Here is an 11,554-nt window from a genome sequence, read left to right on the forward strand (position 1 = left end):
TTATTATTATTAATTTAGGTAGGTAAGGTAGGTAGTTAGGTAGATAGACGAGAAATGAAATTCTTCTAAGTTATAACATACCAGTATACCAAAATAAACTATTTCTTTCTTTCTATGTGTTTGTCTGGCGCAAAGAAAACTCGTAATAAATAAATATATATATATATATATATATATATATATATATATATATATATATATATATATATATATATATATTTTTTTTTTGTCAAGTAGTAGTTAGTACACTGTCATTTTTATTTTTTTTTTGTCTGTGTACGCGAGAATTTCCTCATTAAAGAAGAGCTCAAACAGCTCAACAACTATATTGAAATCTCTGTTTTATTACAGGCGGCGAAGATTTGTTTTTCCTTTTTATTTTATATGATTACCGAAGAACTTCAGAAACATTATTATTATTATTATTATTATTATTAATATTAATTTAGGTAGGTAAGGTAGGTAGGTAGGTAGATAGACGAGAAATGAAATTCTTCTAAGTTATAACATACCTGTATACCAAAATAAACCATTTCTTTCTTTCTATGTGTTTGTCTGGCGCAAAGAAAACTCGTAATAAATATATATATATATATATATATATATATATATATATATATATATATATATATATATATATTTTGTCAAGCAGTAGTTAGTACACTGTCATTTTTATTTTTTTTTTCTGTGTACGCTAGAATTTCCTCATTAAAGAAGAGCTCAAACAGCTCAACAACTATATTGAAATCTCTGTTTTATTACAGGCGGCGAAGATTTGTTTTTCCTTTTTATTTTATATGATTACCGAAGAACTTCAGAAACATTATTATTATTATTATTATTATTATTATTATTATTATTATTATTATTATTATTATTAATATTAATTTAGGTAGGTAGGTAGGTAGGTAGGTAGGTAGACGAGAAATTCTTCTAATTTTATTGGTAAATATTGCGAAATTCCAAATTCTATGGCACCTAGTAAAGAAAAAAGTTTTGATCTTTTATAATAACATTTTATTTGTCGCAACAATCCAATTACAAAACAAGGATACATTGATAAAGTACTAATTACATCTGTAAATACATTTTGTGGGAAACGTATATGTATCATGTTTCCTCCATTCTCTGCTTGCTTAGATTTTACAAAAAGTAAAGCAAAATATAAATATATGAATTGAGAATAAAAAAAAAGGGTTTGTTATAAAAAAAAATGACATACAGCGACTCTACCAAAAAAATGAAAGTCACTAAAAATATATATATGAAATGGAACAAATATAGATTACACTAAACAAAAGTAAACAAAATCCTTAATTAACAAATAAAATTTCTTCAACTTCAAATAAGGGGAATTAAAAGATTTCCCCCTTGATATTTATCAAATGAAATCTTTTACACTTAACATAGTTGCAAAAAAGTCCTAGCTAGTTATTGGAAAATTTGGTAATTGATTAAACAAATAACATATATATATACAAAGAATATTGAACTGGAATATTTTTTAAAAAACATCTATTCCAAAACATGAACTAAGATTATTAAACTGGAATAATTTTGATGTTTTCAAATACATCTTTTCTTTTATTCCAATATAATTGAATTACATTATTTTTTTTAAGATTATCTAATACTGTTAAACCAGTTTGATGAATTTTATGTAAATAAAGTTTATCCACCAATTGGTTGTCTTCAACTATATGATAACTCAAAACACCACCTTTAAACTTCTTTTTACTTTGTATAGCCGTCGCCGTAAACCTATATTTTGAGTGTTTGAGTCTCTTGTTTTTTGTATAAAAATTATCAATGTCAACGGCAATAACCAACGACAAAATATAATTGCCTTCGGGAATATTTTCCCAGCCTTTGACACGATTTATGTTGAAGAATTCGTGAACATTTTCCCAAATTCTCATTTTTCTTTTATAACTAGAACTTGGGAATGCGAGGAAAACTGTGGCACTAGAACGATAACGCAGTTTCTGGTTAAATTTGTGACGAACTGGATATGATGATGCTTTACATTTCGTCATGTTCGGTGGTCTGTTTGTTGGTATTCACATCAGCGTAATTGGTAGTCCTTCTTCTTTGACAATTATATTGGATCTGAGACAAAATATAATGCATGAACACAACTTTTGTTTATGAAAAAAATTAATTATTCTTATTAAAAAATGAATGAATCATTATACGATATTACTTTTGGTCCTGGCAATGAAACATACCCCATTTGTAGAATTAAAAGCAACCAATCATTTTTAAAAAATTCGAGTTATAATATATATTGTACTAAATCTATTATCTATCAGTTTTTTTTTTATTTAAAAATGTTCTATATATTTTGTGTGGTTTTTTAAAAATAACCAAAGCCAAAAAAATAATATAAAGGAAAACAATAATGTTATAAACAATATTTCATATACGCCACCAATATTCATACACTCTGATGAAGAGTAATCATTATCATCGTCATCGTTGAAGTTGATATGGTTTCTTTTCTTCATTTTTTTATCTTTTAGTAATACATCTTCAATAACCTCAGTGTATCTCAAATTGCAATATTTGATTATAGTAGTTAAGACTAATGGATAAATGAAGAATTGTGTATAACCAACCATAAACACTTTATTCTTTTTAAACCAAAAAATAATATATATATAATATAAAAATATTTTATTCTAAAAAGAAAAGGATGGTTTTAAATAATAAGTAATATGACACAATACTGGAAATATTTGTCTTTTATAATATTTCAACGAGAAACAGTTTACAGTCATAAAAAATGTAGAATGCTTTTCCTTTCTTATGAGTTTAGCAGGAACAATGCCTTTTTCATGATTTGTAGGTCCAAATCTTCGTCGTTTAATCAGTATTGGGTTTCTACGATCAATTTGATGTTATTAGCCATCCACTTTTGTTTTTTTTGTCATTGTTGATGACAATGATGAGCGTCGTCTCTTTTTAACAACATTCAAGGTGGTGTGGTGATTTTTCCTCCAACTTGGATTTTCCCAGAAAGTATCCAAGAATTTTGGATTACATAAAGGTTTATTTGTGCAAGTGTAGTTTTCTATGAATTGATGGTCGTTTTTCCAAGAAAACTCTTGGTTCATTTCAATGGGGTGGATTTTGTCAAAAAACTGAATCGACGCATAATTTACGGAATACATTGCTCTTGGGTCCAATTTAAAAGCCATCAATGATTCTACTATTGAAATTAGGACTTTAAATTGTCCATAAAAATATGGTCGGTCTCTGAAATAATGAAGCCTCTTTACACAGGATAATTCCAAAACCCTTTTACTTGAGCATCCTAATGATTCGGTTTCTACGCTGTGAATTTTCTTAATTATGATGGGACGGAACCACTCTATGAATTCATTATTCCGTGTGTTCTTATTATCTAGACACACGGAAGAAATATCCTCATTATTTTCTAAGCCCATAAAATTTCTATAAACAGCAGCCAAATATTGAACAGCTTCAAAACGATTACCAACTTCAAGAGAGTCGTTAAATTTTTTCTCATAATTTTCTTTGTCGGCAGTTTCTGGTATTTGATTAGATGCAGCCAATTGTAAATCACAACATACTTGGGCTTTTAAGGCGAATAGAAAAATAGTAAGGGCCCTGGTTAGAAACTCAATATCTCTATAATTTTTTTCTTTGTATGTGTTTAAAAATGTAAAAAAAAAAATATAGAGAAACTGTATCTCTTGGTGAAATTAGGTCTAGTGCCTTTCCTTGTAAGAAATTCAGTATGGAATTCATTCTTGAATTGTTTTTTCTGTTTACGTTTAATATATTAATGAGATGAATTTCTCTAATGCACCATAAATAGAGATCAGAAACCTTTCCTGTCATTATAGTGTTTATAATGATTTTTTTCAAGGTGTCCATATCTTCTCCGTGGAAAAGAATTGGGTTGAATGGTGATGATAGGTTTTGTTTGCTCTTTTCTCGCAAACAAACCAATTCATCGTTTTGTGTTATGTTTTTTATGTTAAAAAACATTCTTTTTGGGTTCTTTTATATTGATACCCTTCTGTTGCAAGATCAGAACCAAAAGAATAAACACCAACCGGAGGTTGAAGCTGTACTGGGCATAATCGTATCTCAGTCCATTATTTATATGCTTCATCTGTCTTAGATGGGGGGATGGGGGGGTGGGTGTAATCAAATAGTATATATATACCAGCCCAAGGAAGGTTTCAGTTGGTTAGTTGTATCTTAGACTGGATCAGTTCAACTACCACCACCATATTACAAGATTTGTAAAAATGAAAATGGTTCAAGTGCAATGTCCATATTGTAAAAATAAAATCTGTACCCCCAAAAAAGAAATAGATAATGATTTTGAAAATATTTTACTCTTTGGGGATACTACAGATTTGGAACATGATAGTTTCTTGCCTTTTCTGGATATTGAAAATTATCTAAATTTTTCAAAGTCGGGGGAAGATGATCATTTTCAAGAATTGGAGGAATTCTTAAACCATGAACAAGAAGGTGTCAACATCAAAACAAAAATTCTCCCAGTGAAGATTACTACAAACCAACACAAAGACGAAGAAAACATAAACCCAGTAAAGAAGGTTCTTAAACAAATAAAAAAAGAATTTCCCTCGAATCCACACAAAGAAGAAAAAAAGAAGACTTTTGGGGCAGAGGAGGCAGTGAATCTATGGATTCTAGAAGTTTTATCTAATCAATACAAAGATGAAGAAAAGAAGATTTTTGAAGTAAAGGAAACCACCATAAAGGGGGAATTCCCCTCGAATCAATACAAAGTTGAAGTAAAGGATATTCCCCCAGTGAAAACGACTTCAAACCAACATCAAAAAGAAGAAATCGTCCAATTAGATATAAATCTCAACCTTAAAAGAAAAAATAGAGAAACTGACGATGATACAGAAGACTCAATAGCTAGACGCGTTTCTCTGAAACATAAAGAGAAGACACTATTTGAGCCCGTTGCTAAAAGAACGAGGCTTCAAAAAAAGCTTAACAACATTACGTTTTCATCAAATACCCATCCACATGGAAAACCAAAACGCTTTAAATCCAAGGATACCCCTACTAACAAGAAGGCGCACTAACAAACTTTACATCATAATAGGGATAATCAACGCCCCTAGTATCATCTTCTACGGCGGTCAAATAAGGCAATGTTAAATTCCCCTCCTACGAATTATCCACGATTTTCTTTCTTTTCTCCTCACGTACCCTAGCATAATCATACCTTACAGCATAGTCTGTATAGACATACAAAATAAATATAGTCACCAACAAAATTATTATAATGCTTATAATAATAAGTGTTATGTATTCCATTTTTTATTTTACAACATAAAGTGAGTATCTTGTGCTATATCAGTGATAAAATGTAAACCATATACCCAGTATATTCTACGTGGGTAGTAAATTTCATTTTATTTTAGTAATGTTAGCGAATAAGTAAGATTGGAATAGAGTCAGAGTATCAATCGGTTTGGTTTCTGGAATTAGAATTAGATATATAGTCTTCTTCGTATTACTTTTGCCCCTAATGTCATTATTATTATATAACCAAAGTGTTTTGCTAGTCCACTTGTTTCCATGGGTCGTCTTTTCACTCCTCTCGTTCTCCCGTTCTGGGAATTCTCTTGGTCTTCCACTCCAATACTCATCAAAATAACTGTAGTCGTCTGGTTCAGCTTCGAATATATTTTTCTAATGCATTATTTCTAAATACACCCCCGGTGATTCTTTTATTGTTATAATGAACTATAATATCATAAAAATAAAAAACGAAATTCATTTAACTGGTGAGTGTTTCTGATTTTTTCTTCATATGAGTTAATTTTGATATTTTTAATGATAAATCAATATTTTCATACTGATTAAATTCATCAAAAACCCTTTGTAGTGTTTTTGAACCTTGGATAATCTCATCGCTCATTTCTGTTTTTTCGTCTTTGGTGGGTTGGATTGGAAATTAAAAAAAATCAGATCTAAATTGGGAAATTTCGTAATTAAGGCGTTCAGCTCCAAGGCCCACAATTGTCATTTGTTCTTGTGGGCCCGTTGCAAACCCTCCTCGTTTTCCTTTCACTGGTGTACCAGAAAACTTTGTTCTTATGATATCATCTGGATGAGAACATTGCATCATGAGAGATGATTTATGGTTATGAACAAGAAAATATCGCGTTTTATAGATGGTGGCTTTAGTAGTTTTATAACATAGCCTATTAATATGATCATAATCTTCTAATTTTCTAGTGTATGTAAATCCGTCATCTACATCAAAATATTCATAATAGGGATAATCAACGCCCCTAGTATCATCTTCTACGGCGGTCAAATAAGGAACTCCCGTTATAGGATTTATTAGTATTCCACTAGCATATAAATCTCCCAACTCCAAATAATATTTAGAATCTTCTATATAAAATTCAAAACAGTTGTTCATATATGGAATCGATGTTTTGTTTTCGTGTTCTTTCTTTAACATCTCACCAGTATTAAATATATTATCTAGAGTCTGTCTCTTCAGGTATTGAGGATTAATGATAAGATCTGGCATTATTGTGTGTATGTTTTTTTTCCCCTCGTTTTTAGGATTGATTATTACAAACGGCATATTTTCATCTGAAATAATTTCAGAGAGAACACCCTTATTTGAAGTTGTTGTTTGTAATTTATCACCTATAGATGGTGTGAATAAACTCGCATATGTCAGATATAACTTCATATACTGTGATATATCTATGTTATCGCAGCGAATCATTTCGCAACGATATTTCTGATAGTTTGGGTTTTGAGATTGAAAAGCCAATGACCTTCGAAGCTTGGCCCTTTCTTTTGATGAACATACCAAATTGTGAAAATAATCATTTGTTGGGTCGTCCACGTCCATAATATTACCCCGTCCTTCCCAAATCACCGATAAAATCCAGTCTTTACCTATATTATTATTATTTATTACAACATTTTCAAATTTATCTACAAAGATATCGGACTTTCTAGGCATCCCTATCCCCCCCTCAGTAGTGATTTCTATTACTTTTAGTTCACTGGAAAAAAGTTCAATTGAAAGTTTTAGGTTGCTATTAATATGACTACAAGTATTTTTCAGTTTAAATATACCAACTTGAAGCCCCTTTCTTAGTATTGTACCTTTTGTAATCATGGGTATAAATTCTATTGGGAATGGGTTTTCGTCAGAAGCCTTATAATTATAATTCATCTTAACAGCAGCAGTTTCATAAAATGTTGCTGAAAACATTCCAGATTCTATTGCCCCTTTCCTAATAACAATCCCATCTTTTTGATTATTAAATCCAGATGCAACCAATATTTTGGGGTAGCATCCTGCAATATCAATAATTTCCGAAGGATATGATTTTGTATTTTGAAAAGCCACGGTTAAATTCTTTTGGTGTAATTGGCCTATTGATAAGGAATTTCTTAGGGTTCCTACAAAATTCTTGGCTGAAAATGCTGCGTGTCCAGTGCGAGGTAAATGGCATTTGTTAGGGTGTGGTGTTATTCTAATAGAGGGACCAAATATATTTTCAATTCTTTCTCCCCTTTCTCCAACCCATAAATTTGTTGTACACCCCAAAGAACCCACTAACTGTTCATCATCAATAATATCTTGCTGTAAATATAGAAATTCGGTTGGTGAATAAAAAAGCCCATCTCTGTGTAATTTGAATAACGTACCTTCAAAACTGGTACACTCCCAAAATATATTTCTTGATTGATCTATAAGTTCTATAAAAGGTACTTCTATTTTTAATGCATATTGCATCATTCGAAAGTAATTAAATATACCAAACTGAGATGTTATGTACATTATTTGTTGGTGTGATAAATTTTCTGGTGTTTTCCTAAAAAACTTATATAACACTTGGTTGGCACAAATGTACTGATAGTTTTCATCTAATTCTTCCAAATATTCTGGATTATCAACTTTTTGACAATCAGAAAAAAGCTTTAGTAATAATTTATGCATATTTTCTCCAACTGTTAAACTATATGTTGATATTACTGTATCAATCACACATTCCAGTATCAATCCACAGTTTTTGGGGGTGTCTGATGTAGTTACCAAATCAATGAAACCTATTTCACTATTGGTTATATATTTGGGTTCTTTTGTTTTAGAATCTTTGGTTAAAACTTTTTGAAGTGAACAAGCTATTCCGCAAATATTGTAAAAGGAATTTGTGGGGGCGTTTCTTGTAAATCTCCCAATTCTATGCACATCAAGATTATTATTGTTGTTTATAAACGCATTATTATTATTATTACTCTCTCTTTCGTCAGTTTTTCCCGTCCACCCAAAGGAAATATTATCTCCTCTGGCGTTATAATCATCAAATTCATTTGTATATTTATTATTATCTAAAACTACATAATCTTTATTAAGAATACTAGTCTGTGATATAGCAATGTCAATTTCTCCTCTTTTTATGGTTTGTGATAGGTTGCTTATAATATTAGTATCATTAACTGGGGATTTCGGGAAATGGAGCCACTTTATTATGGCTTCTGTGGTTTCTTCGTTATCTAGTGCAGAATTTAAATCATTACCAGTTTTGGTCAAGACGCCCATTAAAGTGATTTCTTTTTCATTTGCTGATAAGCACCCATTATCATTTTTACTGTCACTGGTGTTATTGATAGACAATAATTTTTGTTTTTTGTTTGGTGGTGGGCGATGATGATGATGATGTTTTTTATGTTTGGATGCTCTTTTTGTTTTATTATTATTATTATTATTATTATTATTATTAGTAGTAGTAGTAGTAGTAGTAGTAGTAGTAGTAGTAGTAGTAGTAGTAGTAGGACTAGTACTAATGGTTTTTCTGGAGACAATAATAACTTTCTGATCACCACTTAAAATAATGTCATAATTCTTTTTTCGTTTGCATATTCGGTGCATTTGTATCAAATCATTAACACCTATGCCTAGTGCTTTAAATGTTGTTTTTTTTCCTTTTTTCTTATAATAATCCTTTAAATTTTCAACGATATTATTATGAATCCGAATTTTTAACAACTTTGAAATGATGATATAAAAAAAGGCAGTAAATATCTTACCCGGGGTAAAAAATGCCATGTTACCCAAAGTATTTATGGTATTCATTTCATTAATGACTCCACAATATTTTGTTAAAAAGGGCCAATTTAATATTTTGTTATTTTTACTATACATTATTATCATTTGTTTCTTTTTTCTCTTGTGTAATTTCCGTTTATCAACCCATACAAATGTTTTGGTATACAAAATATTTTGATTTACAATAAAATTTCCAGGGTAAAAATCTCGTGGATAATCATTACAAAATAAACATCGAATGGGATTAGGAATAAAATTATTCCATTGATTTATATCAACGGGAGTTTCATCTCTAAAGTCCAGTATTTTTTTAAGCAGCAATTGCCACATTTTTCCGTCCTTTAAAATAGGAACTGAAAAATGGGTTTGCGTTGAAGGATAAAAGTTTAATTTTGGCCAATAAAATCCAATCCCCAAAGTTAAACGCATCTGTAAAAAAATCCCACCAAATCATTTTCATTGCAAATTCCGTTTATATCTTTGGCCAAATCAGATTGATATATAAGATTAAATTTAATATCTGGGTATTTTTTAAATAGAATATCATAATTATCTTGTTCTATTTTTAGTTTATGAGTTATGTTGAATCTCAAAAACATTTCTAAAGTTCCGTCGTTTTTGTCTGTTTCCATGCATTTTTTACACGGCAAAACAAAGACGTTTTTTTTCCATAAAGTATTGTGGTTATGGTTTTCATATCCAGTAACATCAATAAGCATGATCAAATTAACCGTATCTATTTTAAAAAATATAAATGCTAAAACAGTTAAGATTCTCCTTTTTATTGTGGGGCATAATATTATTATTTAATATTTATATAATTTTTGTTGGTGTTAATGATAAAAGGCCTTTTTTGTATTCAAATAAAAGTTCAAGTTTAAAGGTTTATTTTGATGGAATGCCCCTTACCCAGTTACCAAAATCATTATCATCATCAGAAAAAAAAAATTGTGAACTGTAATAGTTCTATAATTCATTGTCAGGAAGATATAGATTGCGCGAAAACTTGTATGCCAATAAACTTTGAGAATGTAAAAACTATCCCCGTTTGTTCTTCTGGTGTATGTGCATATAAGTATATCAAGGAAAACTCAATAATGTCAGCTTGTCTTAATGGTGGCGAACCTATTCCCAAAATAAATAATTATTATAATATTCGTGGACTCGGAACGTTTGAATGTGCTTGTCCAAATAATTTTATTGGTAAATATTGTGAAATTCCAAATTATATGGCACCTAGTAAAGAAAAAAGTTTTGATCTTTTATAATAACATTTTACTTATAAATGAAATAAATGTTGGGCTTGAAAGATTTTGATATATTTAAAATATTTTATTATTTTAGCAAAATGGAATTTTATTATTACAACGTGTTTTTATATTTTTTGTGAATAAATATTGTTGAGGTAAACATTATAATGTTTTTTAATCCTAACCGGCTTTGATGAATTCAGGCCCTTTAATCTAATACTTTATAAAGCAAATAAATTTATATATCAGTCACAGCATCGTTGTCATTTTTATTGTTAATGTAAGGCTTAAACACATATACACCATTAAGAATGACTAATAATAATATTAAAACAAATTCAGCTGGCATAAAATGGCGTTCATATTTCTTTAATATTTCAATATACTTATTAGTATTAGCATCTCTATAATATTTGGGGAAAATATATAGAGGACATAAAACCATTATACCTAGAATACACAGTAAAATTATATTGATTATATAAACTATATTTTGACTAATCTTCATTTTTTATTTTTATCAAAAATATTTTTTTTATATATACCCCATTTTAATTGGGTGTAATAAACAATCATAATATATATTTCATTATATATTTCAATGGAATATAATAAAGGAAACATCAATTGGTTATTTCCCAACAAAAAACAAAAAAACACATCTGCAGTGATAGATGGGGTGATTATAGGAAAATGTTTAACCACAACTAGTGGTGATAATAAACATTATCATTTAAAAATGCCTACGATATCTATTGAAACTTATTTCGAAATTGCTGAAACAATTGTTAATAAAGAAAATAATTGTTCATACACACAAAATAGTATTACCCCCAATGAAAAATATGATAATCATGATCGATATAAATCTTTGAAATTCACAAAAAAAAATATTATCACTAAATCTTGTATGAAAAAAATAATGAAAATTGCAATTAGTGTATGTCCTAGATGCCGATATTCAAATTGCTTCCTGTGTTGTAAAAAAGATAAGTATAATAACACAAGTTTTACCCCGAAAATTATTTCTTGTTTTAATTGCTTTAATACATTTAAGACCAAGAACATTGATTGTAATAACTATCAATTTAATAAAATGACATTTTACAATATTTTAGGATATCAAAATAAAAAATGTATGATAACATATCAATCTTTTTATAAAGAATTTTTACATCATCTTAAAAAGCAA

Source organism: Palaemon carinicauda, chromosome 6 (assembly GCF_036898095.1).
Source record: "Palaemon carinicauda isolate YSFRI2023 chromosome 6, ASM3689809v2, whole genome shotgun sequence".
Taxonomy (NCBI): domain Eukaryota; kingdom Metazoa; phylum Arthropoda; class Malacostraca; order Decapoda; family Palaemonidae; genus Palaemon; species Palaemon carinicauda.